General features: G+C 42.3%; 1 long non-coding RNA gene across 2 annotated transcripts in view; it reads right to left on the bottom strand.

Moving 5' to 3' along the window:
• Window positions 1–24,644, bottom strand: part of LOC129659319 (uncharacterized) — a 40,231-nt gene extending 15,587 nt beyond the window's left edge. Inside the window, exons 1-2 of one of the 2 annotated variants that reach the window (XR_008717967.1) lie at window positions 24,517–24,644; window positions 22,726–22,830 (exon numbers count right to left, since the gene is read on the bottom strand). This is a non-coding gene — a long non-coding RNA (uncharacterized LOC129659319). The other variant, XR_008717966.1, reaches the window with a different exon arrangement.
• Between the last annotated feature and the right edge of the window lie 958 nt (window positions 24,645–25,602).

A 25,602-nucleotide genomic window follows, 5' to 3' on the forward strand; every position in this document is an offset into this window, starting at 1 on the left:
CTCATACTATCACAGATTTAGTCCTAGCCAATAACTCAGAACCCTCAGCTTGTGAGTCTGGAAAAGATGTCTACTGGATTCTCCAGGGAGGCCCCAATTTTAAATATTCTCTTATTGTCAAACCTCATTACATCATATATCCTGATTTTAAGAGTAGTTTTCCCTGAATGCATTGACTTATTCTTGCCTAGAAAGAAACTCACCTGCCACTTTGCTGACTACTCAAGTAGACGCAGAACACTTTCCCATAATCTGTCCTAATGCAGGAAGGGCTAATTGATTTCATTGATTTCATTTTTCATTGATTTCATTGACTTCTAGCACTAGTTTACTGAGAGTGTTTTCTCTATTCATTGTGACCATCTCATGATTTTTTCTCATGTTCTGTAATTTATTAAATCACAATGATAATTTTCAAACATTTAAAGAATCTTACATTCTTGGGATCAATCTCATTTCTTGTTAGATTCAATTTCCTAATATTTTGTTAATGACTTGTGTGTCTACCTTATAGCGCCCTACCTAATGCAGGTAGGGCTGATGATGTTCATATAGTTCGAATATATCTGTAAAGATTTCAGTCTCTGCTTAGGAAGTTTAAAGCCAAGTAAGGTTTCTCAATTTTGACAAAGCTTACTGAAAGTATCCTAATTTGTATATCCTTTGCATAATTCTGTTTGTTACTTCTTTCATTTATTTATTCAGTAAATATCTATGAAGTGGCTGCTATATGCTCGGCACTAGGCATTGTTCTAAGGGTAGGAGATGTAGCAGAGGATAAGATAGGCAAGGCCGTGAGTGCCCTCATGAGATTGTCTGGGTACTAATTGGATGTTGAAGCCCTGCAGTGAATGCCAGGCAGTGCCGCCTAGACCCCGCTTCAGGACCCTGACACTCATTCCCCTAACAGCCAGAAGTTTTGGCTTTCTTGATAATTCACATCCAAGGCCCTCCATAGGTGTGCTCTTGGAGCTACCTCACCAGAAGTTACATTCCCTTCCAGCTGCATCTCTTGACTGGTGGAATGGTGGGAGGGGAAGGTACAAAGGCCCAGCCCCCTGGCCTCAATATAGGGGGGCCCTCCTAGCTCTAGATCCCAGCTTTGTGGCAACTTAACTCCTCTTTCTGCCCCATTCTTCTTCCCTCACTCCTCCCAGGTATCATTTCCAGAACATTCTCCAATCAATTTCTCCAATAAATCCCCATCTCAGAGTCTGTTTGCTGTAGGCACAGCCCTAAAACCAGCCTAAGTCCTCATAGCTTTTTCAATGCTAACTCTGGGACAAGGCAAGAGATTAACTGCATGACTACGAAATGTCTTTCTTCAAATATAGTAGAGCTTAAAAATACACTGGACCTAAGTATAGAAGTTTATTGAGAAAGGGAAAACTATTTTTCTCCATAACTAAAGCCATACCTGATAATACTTCAAGGAAATCATGACTCCCAACTAACATTGCTCCCCAGAAGATCAATAACCAAACAAAACCACCTACTGTCATCTGAACAAGAGTTTCATGAAAACTTGTCTAACAGTAAAATTTCAAGCAGGAAGTGTCACAGACCTTAACCATGGAAATGAGTAGAACACTATCAAAGGGGTGGAACCCTCTGCTATGATGTGGGTCACAGGTTCCCATAAGCTGTGAGATGACATTTCTATCTCACACAAAACCTTTATAACATAGTGACCTAGAATCTTCACACAAGAAGCATTACTTCCATGCTTTGTGATGTTCTTTCAAGTTTGGTTTCTTTTGGATGCAACAGCAAAAACTGGCAATGGTGTAGTGAGACGCTGAAAGCCACAAGAGAGCTTGGAGATGGGAAAGAAGGGGATTCCTTATCAGCCTGAGACAGTTCCTGTGTGTGTTTCTCCAGACCTGACAGGTGTGCAGTGAATGACTCCTGGTGCTGGGATGACGGAACAGAATAAAATAGTGAGCCCCTAATGAGTCTCATCCAACAACCACTTATTTAACACCGTGTGCTCAGGTTGAAAGTTAAGTCAAATAGCAAAGAGATCACCAAATATAGAAGCCTAAAGAAGCACAAGCTTACTCTGTTATTCATGTGACACTAGAAGGCAGATGGTCCAGGTTGAGAGAAACTCTGCCATATGTGATCATGGACTTAAAGTCCATGTCTTTCCATTCACTGGCACTGCCGCCATCCAGAGCATTGCCCTGTCTACACAGTCAAACTGGTCATGGCAGTGCCATGTGCCTGCCCTCAGGTAGGTGAGCACCAGTCTAGGGCTTGGCTTCCAGACAAATGAGGCAGAAGTTAAATACATCACTTCTTATCTCACTCCACAGGTGACAACTTGGGCATCGGGCCTCCTAGTCACAAAAGAAGCAGGTAATGTGGTATAGCTGGTGCCTGGCAATGTGCGGCTTAAATCCTGTTACTTTAGGGAGGAGGACAAACTTTGGTGGATGACTGGCAATCTCTGAGCACAGCATCCTGCCAGGCCTAGATGGATGGCAGTGAGAGGACTGTAATGCGTGCTGCCAAGGAGCTTACATGCTGGTGAGAATGAAAACCGGAATCAAGAGAAATCATCACCAAACATAAAAGTTCATGAAGAGCATGAAGATGATATGATAAGAACAAGAATGAAGTCTACTAGACAGAGAAACCCAAACCTCAAGGTCCCTGGAGGGACAGTGGGTGGGTGTGCCTGATGCCCATCCAGAGAGTAGAGCTAGAACAGAGAGTGAAAGGCAGGGACATGGACTGGGGATTCGGAGGAAACCGGGCAGGCCTGAAGGACTGGCAGCCATGGTGAGGCATTCTCATGGGGAAGTACAGTGAGAAGGCAGTTTACTGGATATGACTGAGATTTTCAAAGATTCCCTAGTGGCTGCCACAGGGAGAATACAGCCCTCTGTGTAAACCGCCAAGTACTCTGGGACGGGAATTCTAGGGTCATTAGGGTGAATGTTTAAATCTTGTGTCTGAAGAGTAATTTTAAGATGAGAAATTAATCCCCTGATAGCTGATGCATCTTTAGATTTTCAGAGGGCCTACTGAAACCAGGCACACAGAACAGCAGTCTGAAGAATGCTCAAAAATCCAAGGCCTTCAGCTGGAAAATATACACGCATCCCAGTGTTCACAGCAGCACTATTCACAATAGTCAAGACATGGCAACAACCTAAGTGTCCAGCAACAGATGAAGGGATAAAGAAGATGAGACATATGTAAAAATGGAGTATTACTCTGTCATAAAAAACAATGAAATAATGCTGTTTGCAGCAACGTGGATGGAGCTGGAGATCATCAAATTAAGTAAATCAGAAATAAAAAGACAAATATCATGTGATATCACTCATATATGGAATCTAAAAAGCAATATAAACTTATTTACAAACCAGCAACAAACTCAACAGACACAGAAAACAAGCTTACCATTACCAAAAAGGAAAGGGAAAGAGGGATAAATTAGGAGTATGGGATTAACCAATGCATGCTACCACATATAAAATAAACAACAAGGATTACTTACTGTGTAGCATAGGAAACTATATTCAACATCTTGTAACAAGCTATAATGGAAAATAATTTTTTAAAAAGAATATAGATACACACAAATATATTTCAAAATCACTTTGCTGTACACTTGAAATTAACATAATATTGGAAATCAACTATACTTCATTTTTTAAAAAAAATCCAGAGCCTTCAAACTAACTTTGCTGGAAGGCAGATGACTGGGAAGCACATTATGGGGAGACGTGGATAAGTGCTGGGTTTTATGTCTAAGTTACTTCTTACCTTCAGTGGGGGGATTCTTCACACTTGAATTGCAAGGTTGTTACTTGACTTGAAAATGCAGACAGCTGGGAAGCAAGACTAGATTCTCCAGAGGACATAAAAAGGTGTGAAAAGTAAAAATACCTTCTCTGGTTTTGTTTATCTTAATATAGAAAATAATAAAGATTTATTTGTAACAGAAACAGCAGGCAAATACCAGAAATGGTAGGTAATTGTCTACACCTTTAAAAAATACAGTCTTATATTTACAACTATATGCAGACATTAATAATACCTAAAAGTGGCATAGTTTTCACCAGGTTACAAAGTCTTTGTCCATGTTACCTTATGCAGATACTTGGTTGAACTGGATTTCCTATAAATGGATTTTAACAAGCAAATGAGATCAATGGACTAAAAACTGAAATTTTAATGGATCTATATTACCTATTGTGGAGAAGGCAATGGCACCCCACTCCAGTACTCTTGCCTGGAAAATCCCATGGACAGAGGAGCCTGGTAGGCTGCAGTCCATGAGGTCGCTAGGAGTTGGACACGACTGAGCAACTTCACTTTCACTTTTCACTTTCATGCGTTGGAGAAGGAAATGGCAACGCACTCCAGTATTCTTGCCTGGAGAATCCCAGGGACAGAGGAGCCTGGTGGGCTGCTGTCTATGGGGTCGCACAGAGTCGGACACGACTGAAGCGACTTAGCAGCATGTTACCTATTTGGGCTTTCCTGGCAGCTCAGTGGTAAAGAACCCGACTGCCAATACAGGATACGTGGGTTTGATCCCTGGGTTGGGAAGATCCCCTGGAGGAGGAAAAGGCAACCCACTCCAGTATTCTTGCCTGGGAAATCCCATGGACAGAGGAGCCAGGTGAGCTACAGACCACAAAAGAGTCAAACCACAACTTAACAACTATACAACAACAACATATTATTATTAATACCTATTCATGCATCTGAAAGAGATGGGAATACCAGACCACCTGACCTGCCTCTTGAGAAACCTGTATGCATGCAGGTCAGGAAGCAACAGTTAGAACTGGACATAGAACAACAGACTGGTTCCAAATAGGAAAAGGAGTACGCCAAGGCTGTATATTGTCACCCTGCTTATTTAACTTATATGCAGAGTACATCATGAGAAATGCTGGGCTGGAGGAAGCACAAGCTGGAATCAAGATTGCCGGGAGAAATATCAATAACCTCAGATATGCAGATGACACCACGCTTATGGCAGAAAGTGAAGAGGAACTAAAAAGCCTCTTGATGAAAGTGAAAGTGGAGAGTGAAAAAGTTGGCTTAAAGCTCAACATACAAAAACTAAGATCATGGCATCTGGTCATATCACTTCATGGGAAAGAGATGGGAAAACAGTGGAAACAGTGGCTGACTTTATTTTTCTGGGCTCCAAAATCACTGCAGATGGTGATTGCAGCCATGAAATTAAAAGACCCTTACTCCTTGGAAGGAAAGTTATGGCCAACCAAGACAGCATATTAAAAAGCAGAGACATTACTTTGCCAACAAAGGTCCGTTTAGTCAAGGCTATGGTTTTTCCAGTGGTCATGCATGGATATGAGCGTTTGACTATAAAGAAAGCTGAGTGCTGAAGAATTGATGCTTTTGAACTGTGGTGTTGGAGAAGACTCTTGAGAGTCCCTTGGACTGCAAGGAGATCCAACCAGTCCATCCTAAAGGAGATCAGTCCTGGGTGTTCATTGGAAGGACTGATGCTAAAACTGAAACTCCAATACTTTGGCCACCTGATGGGAAGAGCTGACTCATTGGAAAAAACCCTGATGCTGGGAAAGATTTAGGGCAGGAGGAGAAGGGGACAACAGAAGATGAGATAGTTGGATGGCATCACTGACTCGATGGACATGGGTTTGGGTGGACTCCAGGAGTTGATGATGGACAGGGAGGCCTGGCGTGCTGCGGTTCATGGAGTCTCAAAGAGTCGGACACGACTGAGCAACTGAACTGAACTGAACTGAATTCATGCATCATAAGCATCAAATCTTCAAAAACAGTTGGTACAGTGAAAGTATTAGCTGTTCAGTCATGTTCAACTCTTCGTGACTTGATGGACTATAGAGTTCATGAGGATCCTCTGTCCGTGGAATTTTCCAAGCAAGAATACTGGAATGGATTGCCATGCTCTTCTCCAGGGGATCTTCCAGACCCAGAGATCAAACCCATGTCTCCCACACTGCAGGCAGATTCTTTACTATCTAAGCCACCAGCGAAGCCTCCAAAATAGTTGGTAGGCCCTGATGCTTCAAGAAAGCTTTGATTTCTTAAGCCCTTGTTTTGTAAAATGGTGACAACTTTGATGAAATTCTACACATTTGTAAGTAAAATTCTGAAGCTTTTGAGATAAAGGGTTATTTCAAATCTTTCTTATGAGGATATACACACAAACTGTCTCTGTTTACTCAAATTCTAAATTACTTGCAGTGTGAACTAATCATTTCAAACATTAAAGTTTGGCCTCAGGATGAATTTAAAGGAGAAACATTTAGGCAGAACCACTGGAGAATTACCCTCAAAGTAAGATTGCTAAATCCATAAATATTTTCCTGAGGGAAAAAGTGACAGTATCATCAGTTTCTAATTCCAAACAGAAAAAAAAAAAAAAATAGTCTGTGGACCATAGAAAACAACCTTGTGTTGGAACACTGAATTATATAATATTTCCTAATATATGCAACAAAGAAATGTAAAATAGAAACCTGCATTAGAGATCTTTGATTTATTAATATCAACCACAGTAGCCCAAGTAACTGTTCTGGTACAGGGGTATTATTTGGGTAGCCATGCCCCAAATGCACAAAATCCAGCATGGTAGGTATTTCCAGAAAACTAAGGAGGCACCCAAAACAATGAGTTTAACAGGAGCAACGTGAGAGGGAGAGAATGAATAAAATACAGGAGGAAAGGAAGCAGAGGGTACCACTCACATCTCTTATCACTCTTTTCAGAAAACCTTCTCTCCCATCTTTGACAGAGAACATGCCCCACTCCTGCCTCCCAGGCTTCGATTCATCCATCAACAAGCACTGACTGAGCTCATCCTATGAGCTGGACACAGAGCTAGATCCATTCTATAAAGATGAGTCACACATGGCCTCCATTCTCAAGGAACCACATACTTGCTAAGAAATGGGCACAGAAACAAAAAATCTGGAAAGAGCTCTGAGAGAGGGATTGCCAAATGCTGAGTGACTTCATCGTGGGCTATAACAACTTCTTTGCTCACAGATGCTGTGGGGCAGGGGACTGCGTGGTGAGGATGGCTTGTCTCTGGATCTCCATGATGTCTTGGATCTCAACCAGGAAGACACAAAGCCTGACTGGCGGACTTTGTGACTGGGAGCTCGATTCATCTGGTGCCTGGAGCGAAAAGGTTTAGGTTCTTCTATGTCTTACGTCTGGGTGAAGGGACCTTTAAAACAATCTCCTGCTGCTCCATGTTTCTCTGTTTCTCTTTTATTTCTTACTGTATTATCTGACTGTGACCATAAAAAGGCCTCCAATACGTGTCCTGCCCAGCCCTTTTCAGCTTCAGCTTCCATACCCTTTCCCTAAGTCTGAAGCAGACAGTTGCTTGGAGTTGCCCAAAGACACTCTATTCTTTCTCCCCTCTCGCCTTTCCACTGAAGGTTTCCTCCACCTTGAATCTTCCCTGTGGGCCTAGCAACCTCCTACTTTCCTTTCCAGAATCAACCCTGCTGTAGTCTGGTCTCTGAAACCTTTGCTGAGGTCCCAGCTAGAGTTAATGCCCTCCTCCTCTCTGCCCCTCACACAGTGCATTCTCTTCTGGTCTACACGTTCAGTACTGTTGTAATAAACTGTCTTCACGTCCAGCTCTTTCACCACCCTGTAAGCCCTGAACACCTTTAAAGGCTAGAGAAGGTGTCACTCCCCTTTGTCATCTCTTCTGCTCTCAAGCATCTGGGCACATAAGAGATGTTTAGTCGATGTGGACTTTTCATGGTGACCTTCAAAATGACCCTTCGCAGCCCATGTGCCACAGCTACTGAGCCTGTGCTCTAGAGCCCGGGAGCCATAACTACTGAGCCCATGTACAGCAAGTATTGAAGCTGGTGTGCCCTAGAGCCCACGCTCTCAACAGGAGGAGCCATGCAATGAGAAGCCTGCCACACTGCAACTAGAGAGTAGCCCCTGCTTGCCACGACTAGAGAAAGCCTGCGCAGCCACGAAGACCCAGCACAGCCATAAGTAGATAAATAAATAAAGTTTTCTTAAAAAAAATGACCCTACACATTCTCGGGCTCCTTGGGCTTCGCAGGTGGCACAGTGGTAAAGAATCCACATGCCAACGCAGGAGATACAACTCAGCTTCAATTTCTGAGTTGGGAAGATCCCCTGGAGTAGGAAATAGAAACCCACTCCAGTATTCTTGCCTGGAAAATCCCAAGGACAGAGGAGCCTGGTAGGCTATATTCCACAGGGTTGCAACGAGTTGGACATGACTGAGCATGCCCGTGTGCGTGCGCATGCGCATGAGCACGCACCCACACTTGCAGCATTTATCAGGCTTACATTAGGAAAGCCCTTTTGACAGTCTTCATCTTTTACACACAACAGTCTTGCAATTATTAGCCCCATTTAGAGAGGAGAAAACAGAGGCTCAGAAACATGTGGTGATCTGCCCAAAGTCACTTAGCAAGAAAGCGGCAGAGCTTGTTCCTGGATGGTCTGTCTGCTGCACTATAGGGAAGTGGCACTGAGCTCAGGTTTAGAGATTTGCCTTGAACCCAGGATCCATCCTGAGCCCAGGGCCACGTCCGCTCCTCTGCTCACTTGGTCCCATCAGTTTCAGTCTGAGCCCCCCTGAGGGTAAGCCTCCTGGAACCCAGAGGGAGGAGGGCCTGTGGGAGGTGACTGGGGTTGGCCTCCAGCAGGCTGACTCAAGTTCAAATTGTGGTCAAGTCAGCAAAGCTGAGGCTCCAGCCAGGACTGCACTGGGAAAGGGAAGGATGAGAACTTAAATAGTTTCTCCTGCAACTCCATCCCTGGCATTACTCTCCGTGGAAAATCCACATTAGAGTCCCTATCCTACCTAAATGACCAGAAAATCAGGGCCAAATTAATGATACCTTCAAATACTTATGAATGGTCTTCATTTTGATTTAATTTTTTGAACAGGAAATACATGTACTGTATTGGGTCTGACGCAAGAAAGTAGACAGCAAACGTGGTCCCTCCCACCTTTGTCCTGACACCAATTTCCTCTCCCCCAAAGTGTTACTTCAATATTCAAGAAAATACACTAATACACACACACATACATATTCTTTTTTCTCATTTTTACATGGACAGGCAGCCTATGTATATACTGTTCTACATCTTGATTTGTTTTACCTTGACAATGTCTTGGAATTCCTTCTGTATCAGCACACGAAGAAGGGCCTCCCTCTTTTTTTACAGCTGTACAGTATCCCATTGTCTGGCTGTGTCAAAATTTGCTTAACTGGTTCCCTGGGGTCGGGGTGGGGGGGGCATTCAGTTTGTTTCCCATCTGTTGCTATTAAAATATTATAAATAATGTTGCAGTGAATAACACTATACATACATCATTTTGGTCACATGGGAGTATATCCATAAGACAGATTCCTAGTCTTGGAACTGCTGGGTCACAGGGGGTGTGCATCTGTAATTTCAATGAGGAATGTTGCCAAATGGCCTTCCACAGAGTTTGCACTGATTTAAAATCCAACTAGAAGTGTACCAGCAGACCTCTCTCCCGATGGAAGCCTCTAACTTCTTAGCCATCAGGGAAGATCTGAGGAGTCAAAGAAGCCAGGAAGACCAAATGGCTCCTCTGCGTTTAGAAAATAAAGATGTGGGATGGGGTGGGGGGAAATGCCAATGGAAATCACAGGGAGACACCACTTCACATCCACTAGGGTATCCGTATTCCAAAAACTGAAAACAAGTATTGGAGGGGCTCTGGAGAAATTGAAACTCTTGTCCATTGCTGGTGGGAATGTAAAATGCTGTAACTGCTTTGGAAAACAGTTTGATATGGTTTCTCCAAAAAATTAAATATAAAATTACCACATGATTCAGCAATTCCACTCCTAGGTGTATATATATACCAAAAAAGAATTGAAAATTGGTACTCAAACAAATACTCATTCAGGAACATTCACAGCAGCATTACTCACAAGAGCCAAAAGGCAGAAACCCAATGGATGAGTAAAGAAAAAAAATGTGATAAGTTATATACAATGGGACATTGGTTAGTCATTAAAAAAATGAAATTTTGATGCATGCTACAACATGGACGAACCCCAAAAACACGCTGAGTGAAAGAAGCCAGACACAAAAGGTCATATGTCATATATTTACATGAAATATCCAAAACAGGCTAATTCACAGAGATAGATACAAACTGATGGTTTCCAGGGGCTGAAGGAGGGAGGGAATGGGGAAGTAACTGCTTACCAGGTACAGGGTTTCCTTTAGAACTGATGAAAATACTTCAGAGCTTCATAGAAGTGGTAGCTGCATAACATGACGAATGTACTAAATCCCACTGAACTTTATACTGTAAAGTGGTATGCTATATAAATTTCACTTCAACAGTAAAAAAAGGAAAAAATTGAAAGTGGGAATCTCTTTGTGTCACTGTTTCCAATATTCTTGGTCACTAACTTTCTGACTTCCCCACAGAGAAATGTTTCTTTGTGACCTGCTTCCAGGGTTGATCTATTGGTAGAAGCAGACAGGATGCTTGCCCAGTGGTCACTGGTAAAGGAAGGTCACAAATATTAGTGAATACCATATGCCAGGCAATAAACTCAGTGCTTTCCATGCATTTTCTCATAAAATCTCCACCAGAGCCCTGCAATCATTATCTTCATTTTACAGATGCAAACACGTGGTTTTGGAGAGTGCGAATAGTTGCCCAATGTCAGTTGAAAAGAAGCAGAGGGTGACCCCAAAGCCAAGTCCTTTCCATGAAGCAGCCAGCTAACTGTTCTACCCATCTCAGCAAGGGTCAGGGAAAGCAGGTCCTTGTGACCCCCAAACCCCTCCTAATAACTCAATGACCAGGGCCTTTGGCCAGGCTGCTCCTCTGGGAGGCACCCAGCTTCTTCTCCTCCTGAGGCCTGCCATGTTCAGCTTGCTACAGGCATTTCCCTGAAGCCCAGCTTGTCCCTTCTTGCCCTATTTAGCATAGTGAATTGAGTTTGTGGCACCCAATAAATACTAAGTGAATTAAATTGATCTCAGTAGGCTGGAACAAGTGAAACAAAACGAATTCATAGTGTTCTGACTCTGGCCTATCCTGAATCAGGTTGTTTGAATCAAATAATCTCACCTCATTCCTGCTGTGATAGGATGAGTGAGGGCTCTGGTGTTAAAACAGACTTAACTTCAAATCCTGGGTCTGCCACTTGCCTGCTTTGTGATCTCTGAGACTCAGTTTACTCAGCTGTAAAATGGGGTTGCAAAACTGTAGGAAGGATTGAACAATATGGTGTGAGAAACTGCCAGCATACTTCATTCAAAAAATATCTACAAAGGCCCCACTATGTAACAGGCAGGATATTGGTGCAGGGGACTTTTTAAAATGTGGTTAAGATAAGCACGATCTTTGAACATAGGAGACTTTCATTATAATGGGAGAAAGAGACATTAAATCACTACAGTCTGCCCTCTCTATCTGAGGGATCTGCATCCACAGATTAAACCAACTTTGGATTGAAAAAAAAAAAGGAAAAATTCCAGAACATTTCAAAAAGCAAAACGGGAATTCAGCACATGCCAGCTACTACTTACATAGCATTTACACTGTACTGGGTATTACAAGTAATCTAGAGATGACATAAAGTATACAGGAGGATGTGCATAGGTTATATGCAAGTACGTCATCATTTTATATAGTGCAGTGCAGTCGCTCAGTCATGACCAACTCTTTGCAACCCCACAAACTGTAGCCTACCAGCCTCCTCCGTCCATGGGACAGGCAAGAGTACTGGAGTGGGTTGCCATTTCCTTCTCCAGGGGATCTTCCCTACCCAGGGATCCAACTTGAGTCTCCCGCATTTCAAGCAGACGCTTTACCATCTGAGATAAGGTGCATCCTAAGATTTTGGTACCCAAGGCTGTCCTGGAACCAACCCCCATGGATACTGAGGGATGACTATAATTGCAAACCAGGAATCTCATCTGTTTTGTGAGTGGAGGGGCATCTGAGAAGGCTTTTGAAGGGAGTGACCTTGGAATTGAGACTGAAGAAAAAGTAGGCTAAGCAGGAGGGAGGGGAGAATGTTACAGCAAAGGGCACAACAGCTGCACAGGCTGTAAGGAGAAAATGAGCTGGGTGAGTCTGAGAAACTAAAAAGGGGTCACTGTGACTGGACCTAGGTGTCCAGGGGAGAGGGACAGGCGATGGCTACCATTCACTGTCAAATAGAGTAACCCACCCAGCTCTTGCTGTCTCAACAGCCACCCTATTGTCTCTCACCAACCCTCCTAACTGGTTTCCCCTTTTGTATCCACGTGCCCCTCCAGCTCTGTCCAGGACAGAGCCACAGAGACCTGTTAAAGAGGCAAAGAGAGTCAGATCGCCCTCCATTTAATGCCCGCCAATGGCTGTCTGTTGTTTCTAGGAGACTCTCAGATCAGTATGTCTAAGGTGATGCTGCATAGTCAAGTTCCTTCATCTCAGCTTCAGTAAGGCTGCAGCCTTTTCTCCAAGGAACCTGCCCCAAACACAGCTCTGGTCACTCAGGAGATAATGTTTTATACAAGAAGATAGGCACCCCTCACCCTCAACCCACCTGGCAGGCTGGACCAGATGCCAACCTAAATGCTTCCCAATGACCCATGGCAAAGAACCTAAGATGTAGTGGAGGAAAAAGAACTAGACCAATCAGAATATCTCTCTTGGGAGTTAAATTAAGGAATTCCATGAGAGTGGCCAGAAGTTAAAAGGGAGACTGAGGCCCAGCCAGGGCCATGTTGAGCCAAAGCCACATGTAATCTGACACCATGAGAGAAAAATTCCAAGAGGTAACAGGAAAAGCCCATCAGTAGACGCAGAGAAAATGGAGCAAAGGCACAGAGAGAAGCAGAGATGCAATGAAAGACACTGTGAACACCAGAAACTAACACAACATTGTAACTCAACTATGCTTCAATTAAAAATTCAAATTTTTAAATAAAGAAAGAAAGACACTGTGGTTCTAGAGAAAGATGGGGATTCTCTGAGCTGGTACAGCAACTTGCTCCTGCCCCAGATTCATGCTTGCCCAAGCTGGCCCTGAGAACTTTTTCCTTTGTCACCCTAGGTGAACCTCCTCCATAAAATTCCTCCTTGCCTGAACTAGGCTGAGGGACTTCTGCTCTTCACATCCCTAGGACCAAAGCAGACAGCTACTTAATTGGGTCACTACCTTTTGCTCTTTCCCATCTCCCTTGCACACAGGGCTTACACAAGCTATTGGGGGAAAAATGAGCGAATTAGATTTACACCCAAAAAACAATGGCTAGTGAGGCATACGGAGCTTGTTTTTCTCATTCATATCAGTTTCAATTGGCACATTCTGCACTCTAAGAAATGCCATTTTCACAGTGGTCCCCATAGTGAGCCTAGAGCAAAAAGTCAGAGAGGAAGCAGGTGGGAAGGAGGCAGAACAGGGCAGGTACAGAGGTCTGTAACACCCACTTGTACAGACATTTACCTACAAGCAAGTACCTATAAGCACCTCCTCAATCACTAAACTTGAGTGGAGACAGTGGCATAGCATACACAGAGGAATCTGTGCCTGGCTGAAGTCTACATTTTCTCTGTTTAGTTAATGGTTTCCTTTCCTTAGATAACCTTGTGTGAGGCAGAAACTTCCCACTATAATGTAGAGTTGTGCCCTTCTTTTCTTGCAATGGCCAGATGTACCACTGCTATCCTTTCTGTTATTACTACGTCAACTGCATGGGTCCCACTCTACTCTGTGAGCACCCTCAGCTTGCAGCACCCAGAATGGGTCCCTTGACAGGACAGAGCTCTAATATCCTCAGACACAGACAAGAGATGATTCCCTGTGCCTTGGATTCCAGCTGCCACGGCTGTGGAGCCAAACTCCTTGAAGAGCAGTCAGTCAGCCAACTGGGGCCTTGCCATTAACTGAAGAGAGGGATCAGCCATGTAGGAACTAATTCAGTAGTAGAGCAAAAAAAATGGAAAGAAAATAATCTGATTGCCATTTTTAATTCTTTACAAATAACTAAAGTATTCTTCCCTGGACATTCTCTCATGTTGATAATCAGGAAGCAATATGCTTATGGGGTAAGAAGCAGATTCAACAAACACTGTTTAGCTTCTGTGACAGGGACAATGCATGCTCCCCAAATATGAGCTCTCTTCCATTTCCCAGCCTCCCTTGCTGTTAGGAGGCCATGTGACCAGTTCCAGCCTATGGGCTGTGGGGGAAGTTCTGTGGGTCAGTTCCAGGCTGAGGCAGTCAAGAGCCAGTTGGCCACTTCTATCTCCTTCCCCTCCTAGAGTCTCCCTGAAGGCCACCTGCTCCTGAGAGCATAGCTACAAGATGAAAAAGGGCTGCCCAGCAAGCAACAGACTTTACATGAACAAAGAAATGACCCTTGTGTTCAATCGCTGATATTCTGACGTTTCTGTGTTACCACAGGGTGGAACAGTCTTCTCCGGGCCTCACACTGTGAGAATCTAGGTAGGAAACACAGAAAGGTAAGAAATAATCCTGATATTAAGGAACTTACAGTCTAAATTGAAAGAACAGATAGGCAAATATTCCCATATCAAATGTTGAAGTTGAGGCCACAAAGCTGGTAAATGGATACAGATTCAAATAGCTTCATAAGAGAAAGGTGATTATTACATGTGGGTAAAAGGACAGACTAACAGACTTAGGTCAAGGATCTAAGAGATCAAATTTCATTAAGTATGGTGGCCATGCCATCCTGAGGTGGCATGCTAACTTCTTCTAACTATAATATGGAATGTTTTAAAGCATGAAGGAAAATAGAATAGTGTAATGAGCCCTCATTCCACTTAGCACCCAACTTGAAGGTTATTGTCCTTTGCCAGTAAGATTTTCTCTACTCCATATGTGTCTTTCCCTTTTGTGATTTTTTTTTTTTTAATTTTAGAGGCCCTACTTACTCTGCTGTCACATAAGAGCAAAAGAAATCTTATAAACATCAGCTAAAATGTCAAGAGCCACCTAACCATGTTGTGTTTGCTGAGCTTACACAGCAAAATGTCTGGCCAAATTACTGGCAGCAAACATACATAACACATGGCCGCGGAGGGGGACAGAGCCAGAGACCCAGATGGGCCCTTCACAAAGCACCTACCAGAAGAAGAAAGACCACACAAAAGGTGTATCTGTCCTTTAACTGCTGGGACACATGGTCCTGAGATTCAGGGAACTGTCAAGAAGGCTGTATTCTATCAGGTAACATGGCAAGTGGCCCCTGACTCTGGACCCTATTTTTGGCTTATCACCAAGAATAAGTGGCTTCTATGAGGCAAGGCTATGGTTTTTTCAGTGGTCATGTATGGATGTGAGAGTTGGACTGTGAAGAAAGCTGAGCGCCGAAGAATTGATGCTTTTGAACTGTGGTGTTGGAGAAAACTCTTGAGAGTCCCTTGGACTGCAAGGAGATCCAACCAGTCCATTCTGAAGGAGATCAGCCCTGGGTGTTCTTTGGAAGGACTGATGCTAAAGCTGAAACTCCAACACTTTGGCCACCTCATGCGAAGAGTTGACTCATTGGAAAAGACCCTAATGCTGGGAGGGATTGAGGGCAGGAGGAGAAGGGGACGACAGAGGATGAGATGGCTGGATGGCATCACCGACTCGATGGACGTGAGTTTGAGTGAACTCTGGGAGTTGGTGATGGACAGGGAGGCCTGGCGTGCTGCAATTCATGGGGTCGAAAAGAGTCAGACATGACTAAGCGACTGAACTGAACTGAACTGATGAGGCAATGACCCAGAAAGATATTCAATCGCTGGCTCTGGAAGTGAATGACTGCCTCCTGGGTTTGAGCCTGTGACTTTGGCATAACCACATCACTACCATCCAACCGGATGAGTGACTCTATGGCCTCATGGCCAAGTTCCAAACTTAGAATTATGTTTACCGCTACTATAGAGTCAGAGAGGATTTTAGAATCTGAGTGACAGAGAGGGACAAAGTATGAAGACAGACATAGACAGAGACACAGAAGAGGACACGAGTGAGGAAGCATCTATCCATCCATCTATTCCATCCACACAATAGTGAGACAAAGGTAGCAAGAAGGAGCCAGCAGAAGGGCCAGGCTGAGAGCAGGTGTGAGGCAGACAGGGAAGCACAGAGGTGAACACCAGCTTTTCAAGTCCATCCTGAAGAACTCTACTCCAAAATCAATCCACTCCAAGAGAAACTAACAGGCAGGCTGCATCCTGGGCCTTCAGTTTTCTACAAAGCACAGAGCTCAGGCAGCTTTGTTGAACCACCCCTGCAGCACTCTCTGGATGGGTATAAACAACTGGCCTTTGTTCTATTTTCCCAGCTTTAGTGGAAAGGAACAGAAGCAATCAACACAACAGCATATCAGAAGTGGATTATTGGTTTAGAAGGGGACTCAGATCCCAGAACCACCCTCCTCAACAAGATAGTGCAAAGGTCTGAAGAGAAAGCAGAAGGTTGTGGCTGGGGTGATGTGCCAATTAAGAGGACGTGTTTGGAGTGACTTGGTGTGGCAATGAGAACAGTGCATATAAACGATCAAAAGCAGGCAGGACCCTCTCCCATCAGTCACAGAGGATGCTTAAGGCCGGTTCCTTTGAATGCTGTTTTAGTAGTGGTCTCATACAATACATCTTAAGGAACATTTATACTGTGTTCACTGTGCATTCAACTGTGGCCACTTCAAAGGTTTAGCCAAGTATTTTATGGCCATGGTAAAGGGTTCTTATTGATTTAAATTACAAGCTTGGCTCCCGTCAGCTCCACTTGAGGGCAAAAATGCAATAAAATATCCCTCAGCACAAGAGACAGACATATCACATTGAAAATCTTAAGAGATCCTTTTCACTATAATCACTTTCAGTGATATTTATTTATATGGGCAAGGTTATCAGAGAGATTTGTCTACAATCTTTAGGCTTTGGGGAGTTTGTCTTGGTTTGGATGCTGGCTTTTTTAAAAATCTAGTTCAGACTTGGGCCAAAAAAAAGGTCATGAGTGCATTCCACCTCCCCTGGTTTAGTTCTGCACCACTCCCTGGCTACTAACAGGGGGTTGTTCCAAGAACAGTGACAGTGACGTACTGGCTATCATGGCTGAGGGATTATGGTTTTCAGTCCTCCGATCATTTGCATATCCAGCAGGCCAAACTCAGATGAATGAGAGGTGTCAAGCCGTGAATGACAAGCCTGTCAAGGCAATGGAAGGCTGTCCCAGAATTAACTGTCAGGGAGACAAACTCCACTCTGGAGACAGAACCAGGAACAAGCTATTGGAAGACTCTAAAATTGAGAGGGGTTCGAAGCTGTCAATATAAGACACTGTTTATCTACTCACGAAACCCTGTGATAATCAGCACAAAGGAAGTCGCTTTATGCTGAGAAAAATGGAGAAAATCAAAGCAGCATGCTCTGGTCTGTTTCATTCCTGGTTCCCTTATAATAATTTGCCTGAAACATAGCCAAGACAGAGCTAACCCCTGGACATACACAGAAAATAGCAAATGACTATTATGTATCTGACATTTGAAATAACATGTTTCTGGAGGGTTGGCATTACAAGACTCATTTCACTTCAAAATGTTATTCCTAATGTAATTTTTTAAAATTCATAAGAGGCACTTGCTAGAATTCAGTGTAGCACTAAAGTCACTCAAAAGACAGAGGTCAAATTCATTTCATTTCTTTTATGTTTTCTTCTCTCTGCTAGATGAAATAAATGATTAAGCCTAGAACACTTGGCAGTTCAGCGAATGTGCTCCATGGCACCATTACAAGATCGATTTTCTCAATACAGGAGTCTTTCTAGGGTGCACATTGCTTAGCTGACATCTGTCGCCGTTGTCATGGCAGCGCTCTCTCCAGCATAGTGAGAGGTCAGGCCTGACAGGAAAGGCCTCGCCAGCTCTACCCCAGTCACTTCAAGGTTAACAGCCAATGGACCAAAGAAATAGGCAATTATAGTACAGTCAATTCCGGTTAAGGAAATATCTGAGAAGTAAATATGGCTGATAAGTGAATGGAAATGAAACAGCCAATGCTATTGATGCAATCCCATAATATCAATATCATTTTGTGGTGCAGTTTGGCTGTTTCTTGTAAAATTTCCATGATCAAACAAATCTAGTATGAGAAAGGATAAGCAAAACTTCATCATGCTGCCATTAATCTCTGTACTTGAAGAACAGAATTCCCACAAATGGAGAGATGAAGAGCAGAAGAGCAAAGGTTCTTCCAGGAAAAAGTGCAAAGAAGATTCCCAGGGTCTCCATCCCCTGTCAGTTTAGTCCCTAATTTTTCCAGCTGCGTGTGTGCCTAAAAAAGAGTCTCAGCATCTTAAAGGAAATTGCATAAAATAATGTTAATACTTCTCATTGCAACCTCATAAAGTTATCAGGATAAAAATTCTTCCTACAGTTTCAACAACCCTGAAAAATATCAAGCTTTCCAAATTACCTACATGCTGTAATAATTTCCCATAATATACATTTCTACTAAAGCATAACTTTTGATAGACATTCTTTGAATAGAATTAGAAAAATGACAGTAGAACTAAACTGTAAAGATTTTCAATTACAAGTTGCATACCCCAGGAATTCAGTTACTGACAACCCCTGCAGGTTGCAGTATTTGAAATTCATTACAATACATGCAGTCATATTACCCACTCCTGATTAAATCCTGCAGTTAGTATGAAGAGATCTTTAGATTTCATCAGACACTTGAAAGAATGACAATGACTCTTCTTCAGGTGTGAGATTTTGTTACAAGAATGGAAAATTAAGTGTAAAAAAATAAACATATGTCACTGTGGTAACTTGTCTCAGATTTTTGTCAAAACGTTCTTGTCTCTGGTCGGTGTAGACCACAGTGACTGCTGAGGTCTTTGGTCCATCCTTGGCCACATCAAGAGGTGGAATCCCACCAAGCAGTGGTCAAGTTGCACTTGTCAATTTGCTACCCAGAGTTTCCACTAATAAACCGAAGCCATCCATGTCTTTCACCACCTTCATGGGTGGAAGCTGGCTTAGCACCTAAACTGGCGAGCTGACAATATTCCCTTCAGCCTCACGGTCTCTTCAAAACCAAAGACTTCATTTGAAAATCCAGCATTATTTTAGAAAGGTTCTGTGTGGATGAAAGTGTAACCCACTCCAATTAGCTTAAGCACAGAGGATTTTATTGTAAAGACACAACAATCTTGAAAAGGGTTAACAGCATAAACAGGAAACACACTACGTGCAAGCCAAGTAAAATAAAAACTGGAATTGGAAAACCAGAATCCAGGTTTATTCTCTCTACATACATTTCATCTCTACCATGTTTTTCTTCTTTGTCTCTCTCTTTCGGCAAGCTTCCCCTGCTTTCAACGTCACTTAACCTGGCACAACCTTTCAGTCTGGCACCATCCTCATCTTATTAATTCAGTTTCTCAATGTCTGAATTTCAAATCTAAGACAGAGCCTGATGAGCTCAGCCCAGACAATAGATTGGCTCTCCCACAGTCAGGTGCCCAGGTGGATTTAACCAGCCAGAGTGGGCATAAGAGCAGGCATGGTTATGCAATTTAAATATGACAGATCAAGTCCACCACTTCAGTAAGGCAACACACTCAAAACATGTCTTCTGTGTCTTCTACAATGATCAGAGATGACACATAAATTGAAAATCCTCCACATGCCCAAAAATTTCACCAGTGAGCAAGGCTTCTAAAAAATAATAATATCTCTGACATACATCACAGCAGGATCCTCTATGACCCACCTCCCAGAATATTGGAAATAAAAGCAAAAATAAACAAATGGGACCTAATTAACCTTAAAAGCTTCTGCACATCAAAGGAAACTATTAGCAAGGTGAAAAGACAGCCTTCAGAATGGGAGAAGATAATAGCAAATGAAGCAACTGACAAACAACTAATCTCGAGAATATACAAGCAACTCCTACAGCTCAACTCCAGAAAAATAAATGACCCAATCAAAAAATGGGCCAAAGAACTAAATAGACATTTCTCCAAAGAAGACATACAGATGGCTAACAAACACATGAAAAGATGCTCAACATCACTCATTATCAGAGAAATGCAAATCAAAACCACTATGAGGTACCATTTCACACCAGTCAGAATGGCTGCAATCCAAAAGTCTACAAGTAATAAATGCTGGAGAGGGTGTGGAGAAAAGGGAACCCTCTTACACTGTTGGTGGGAATGCAAACTAGTGCAGCCACTATGGAGAACAGTGTGGAGATTCCTTAAAAAACTGGAAATAGACATGCCTTATGATCCAGCAATCCCACTGCTGGGCATACACACTGAGAAAACCAGAAGGGAAAGAGACACGAGTACCCCAATGTTCATCGCAGCACTGTTTATAATAGCCAGGACATGGAAGCAACCTAGATGTCCATCAGCAGATGAATGGATAAGAAAGCTGTGGTACATATACACAATGGAGTATTATTCAGCCATTAAAAAGAATACATTTGAATCAGTTCTAATGAGGTGGATGAAACTGGAGCCTATTATACAGAGTGAAGTAAGCCAGAAAGAAAAACACCAACACAGTATACTAACGCATATATATGGAATTTAGAAAGATGGTAACAATAACCCTGTGTACGAGACAGCAAAAGAGACACTGATGTATAGAACAGTCTTATGGACTCTGTGGGAGAGGGAGAGGGTGGGAAGATTTGGGAGAATGGCATTGAAACATGTAAATATCATGTATGAAATGAGTTGCCAGTCCAGGTTCGATGCACGATACTGGATGCTTGGGGCTGGTGCACTGGGACGACCCAGAGGGATGGAATGGGGAGGGAGGAGGGAGGAGGGTTCAGGATGGGGAACACATGTAAACCTGTGGCGGATTCATTTTGATATTTGGCAAATCTAATACAGTTATGTAAAGTTTAAAAATAAAATAAAATTAATAAAAAAAAAAAATAATAATAATAATAATAATAATAAAATAAATCTTAAAAAGGATGCTGAGATGGTTATTGAACAATACAACCATGAACTTGTATTAGTTTCAATATTATCAGAGTCATCCCCATCAATGTATAAAAAACAACCTTGCCTAGCCACAGAAAAAGTACACACTCTTAAGCCTTGACCTTTACAACAGGCTTGAGCCAGCACTGTGCCCTAGGGCGTGGCCTGCATTTGCCCTGCACTTCAGTCAACATGAACCGTTCCGCTCCCTGTTCAAGCTCCACCTTCTCCACCTTCTCTGTGTCTCCTTCCAGTGTTTCCAGTCCATATTCACCCTGGACCACACTATAATTAAATATAACTAACGCACAGTAGCTCTCAAAGAATAACCAGGAAGTAATGAATGGCCCCTGGAAGTAGGGTATTTGCTCAAGCAGATAGTTTAAATGGATACTTGATGTCATTTGTTAAGACAAAGCATACAGAGCCTGTCCTTGAGGGCCAACTCAGATGCCAATGCCTCATAAAACCTTCCCTTGACTACACAGATGAAAAATCAATAATCTCGCCTCAGAGGAAGCATTTATTGTCTCTATCACTGTTTTCCAAATGTAAGAACTTGTGGATCCTTGAAACTGTAAGCCCACAGACCTCAGTCTGAGAAATAGTCCACTTGCAGTTAAACCCTGTCACCTAACAAGCCCCTTGAGCCACAGTCATAAAAGCAGGACCTGAAATTAATATATGGCATGCCTAAGTTATTAGACTGACCCTCCAATGATCCAGAATATTCTTTTACCAATGTTTAGATAATCACTAAAATAAAAACACAAATCATCATCATCACTAAATTTCAACTTTAAATATCTAATTGTTCTATGCAGGGCCTGCGCAGTCTGACATACCCAGAAGGCTAGAATTCGAAATCACTGGTCCCACATGGAATTAACCAGATACCACCTTTGCCATTTTCAATGTGGCTATGTAACTCTAGCTATTGAAAATAAACACCCTCTGTAGTTTGGTAAATTACATCTTCAAGTTACACTTGGTCAAAGCCATAAATTCAAGGCTTGTTTTGGGCGGTGATAGATTTCTAACTTATTCACCTGTAAACCTAGTCAAAACACTGATCCTGGCTTTTTACAGACCCCATGATTCTAGACACACCATCTGAGCAGGAACACCTATCATTCGCTAAACAAGAGCACAGAGAACTGCTTTATACGCTCATAAGTTATGAAAATACAGTATTGACTCCATCTGAGGATTTTTCTGCTTATTTACCATCTCTGGTCAAAATTGAGGATTTCTGTATTAGACATAAAGATGACTTCTTTTATCTTTTGTCCTATTCTTTGAGTGCTTTTTTTTTTTTTCAAATTTGGGCTGTGGCTATTTTTCAGTTCTTTATTCAATATATAAGATGCCAAGAATTGTGCTGGGCATCTGAGAATACAAATATCTCACAGCCTAATGCAGGAGACAGATATGTAAATAAACAGTGCAATGGAATAAATTCTGCAAACAAGATATATATTAAAGGCTATGAAAAAGAAGAAAATTGTTAACACTTCGGCATTTCAGGAGAGTACCAAAAAAAAGAATCTTTTCAGTCGCATATTGTTATTAGTTATAGATTGCTGCATAACAAAGACCCCAAAACATAGCAGCTTAAAACAGATTTCTTTTCACTCAGTTTCTGTGCATCGAGAATTTGAGTTAGCTCACGGTTTCTCATGCGGTTGCAATCAGGATCACTCACGTGGCTATTGGGAGGCAGCCTTAGTTCCTCTCAGTGGGCTTCTCCATGTGGGGCTGCTTGAGTGTGCTCATGAAATGTCAGGTGAATTTCCCAAGAATGAGTGAGCTGAGAAAAGATGGAGACAGAAAGACAGGTCCTAATCTTGGGCATCATCACTTTCTACATATTCTCTTCCTTAAACATTATCAAGTACAGTTCACACCTAAAGGGATAGCGACCAGACCCCATCTTTGGAACAGAAAACTATCAAAGAACTCATGGATATATTTTTCAATCACCATGAGTACTGACGAATGAATAGGAGCTCTCTACAGAGAAGCTTAGAAAAAAGAGAGAAAGAAAGAGAATCTAGAGCAGTCTAGGCGGAGGAAACAGCATGGACAGGTGTGAAAAACCGTGAGTTCCCAGAAAAGTAAAGCATTCACTGGAGATGTTCAAACTTATCTGAGCCTTTTAATTAGATAAAATCTTACAAAGAAGCCCACTATGCAAATCAAAGAAAATGAGCTCTACCACAGCTGAAGCTAGGTAAAGGAGGGCGAGGGGGAACTCCCTCACCCAGGCAGCCTTTATGAAAACTCTCGGAGGCCCTAGAATATCAGAGTTGTTTGAAAACCACTGCTATATCCAGTGGCTGTTATTGGTTATCTGTTAGAAGTAAGGCATGCTCTCGGTTAATCTTTGTCTCATCAGGTAAGAAATTGTGCTCTTGTTCTGTCACTGGGCTACAACTAAATAAAAACAGATAAAATTATCATTTAAAGGAGAACAATGATCTTACTGCAATGCAGAAAAACCCCAATTTTCCTAATGAGTTATATTTCAAGAATTCACTTGTAAGATGGCTCTTAAAAAAAAAAAAAACCTCTGTATAAGTTGCTGCTGCTGCTGCTGCTAAGTCGCTTCAGTTGTGTCCGACTCTGTGCAACCCCATGGACTGCAGCCCACCAGGCTCCCCCATCCCTGGGATTCTCCAGGCAAGAACACTGGAATGGGTTGCCATTTCCTTCTCCAATGCATGAAAGTGAAAAGTGAAAGTGAAGTTGCTCAGTCGTGTCCGACTTAGCGACCCCATGGACTGCAGCCTACCAGGCTCCTCCATCCATGGGGTTTTCCAGGCAAGAGTACTGGAGTGGGGTGCCATTGCCTTCTCTGTCTGTATAAGTGAGCTACTGTCAAAAAGATGCTGTGTAACAAACCATCTCAGAACTCACTGACCTAAAAAAATTATCATTTATTCTCACATATCTACAGGCCAGCTGGAGGTCAGCTAAATTACATTGGTTATGCTTCAAGTTGCAGGTCAGCTAAAGGGGTAAGCAGTTATCTACAGAAAGTTCATCTCACAGAGACCAGAAGTGCAGAAAGGCACAAGGAGGTAAGCAGGAAAAGACAAAGCCTCTTAAGCCCTAGGGTTAGATCTGGCATACTTTTGCCTACATGGCTGGAGAAAACAAGTTTTATAGGTAAGCCTAAAGTTAAGGAGTAGGAAAGTGCACTTTGCCTACAAGAGGCTAAAACAAGAGGGTGAAGCACCAGAGCCAGTCATTCAATCCACTATATTCTGAACACATTTTCCCATAAAAACAAAACTTTAGTTGTAGCCTAACATCTTGGCTCACCAAAACTGATTTAATGCCAAGAGGAATAACAACAGTAGCTAGAATCAAGTATGTACAAGATGCAGGCACAGTTTTTAAGTAAACTGAGTGTGTCTTTCCAGCTCACTTTCTTCACCCACTTTCGACAATGTACATGCTCTGCATCTTCATGGTTGCCTAAACCCCTCACCTCTGTGCCTCACTCATGCCTCGTTTCCCTCCTCCCAATCATGTTGGTCCCCAGATTTAGAACTTGGAACACCTGCATGTAGAACCTCTCAGCTGGCTGCCAAAAGGAAGACCATCTGATCAATTCAATTTGCATTCACATACGAACAGCCCACCGCTTCTTCACACTCAAGACATCTGCTTTATTAAGGGGTTTGCCCCATAGCCTAGTGATCCTCCCACCAGTGAGATTCAAGATAGTAAACTGAGAAGAGTCAGAAAGCCTGGAATATTTTCAGAGAAGGGGAATGTGTCCTAGAGATGCCTGCCAGTTACTCTCATTATGTGAAGAAAGTGTCATTCATACACGAGGAGCCTGCTGTATTCATTTTATTACTCTCAGTTCCAATATTTTCTTTTCCTCTCTATGCTGCTACAGGGAATTGAACTCACCAAGAGAAGATAAATGTCAGTGTTGTGATTTACATCTCATTACAGGACTAGTGTTGTTTCCCGTTTTGAAATTTACTCTATAGGCCAAATCTTTGAAGACATTCTTTTTTTTTTCCTTTTGACATTAAAATGACATATTTCAAAATTTCCTTTTGCCATTAAAATGACATATTTCAATGTGAAATATACCTACTTTAACTTAGGAAGAGCTTAATGATTTGGACCTTGCATTGGGTTTTCACGTGAACATCCCTGTTTTAAACAAATAAACAAAAGAAGAAATTACTGTCTTGAGAACATTGCAATTAATCATCTTTGAAAAATGTGTTTACTATTAAAGACATCATAAAGAAAGATACCATGGATTACATTTTAGTAACACCACTTTTCTACCCTGTACAAATGTCTGTGTACAGACAAAGGGCAGTAGAAATTTGAGGACTGAAGATACCATGTAAAAGACTAACCTGAATAATTTGGACCAAAAAAAAATAGCTTTATTGATTTTGAGCTATGAATTTATGTATGGTTCTTCATTTCTGCTGATGTTTTCATGACAAAAATTAGCAATGCCTCGTGACAGTATGATTATGTCATATTTTAGCCATTTTGATCAGTCTTTGAAATAGTCAATATCCCCCACTTTGCTTTGCCA

Source organism: Bubalus kerabau, chromosome 8, assembly GCF_029407905.1.
Source record: "Bubalus kerabau isolate K-KA32 ecotype Philippines breed swamp buffalo chromosome 8, PCC_UOA_SB_1v2, whole genome shotgun sequence".
Lineage (NCBI taxonomy): Eukaryota > Metazoa > Chordata > Mammalia > Artiodactyla > Bovidae > Bubalus > Bubalus kerabau.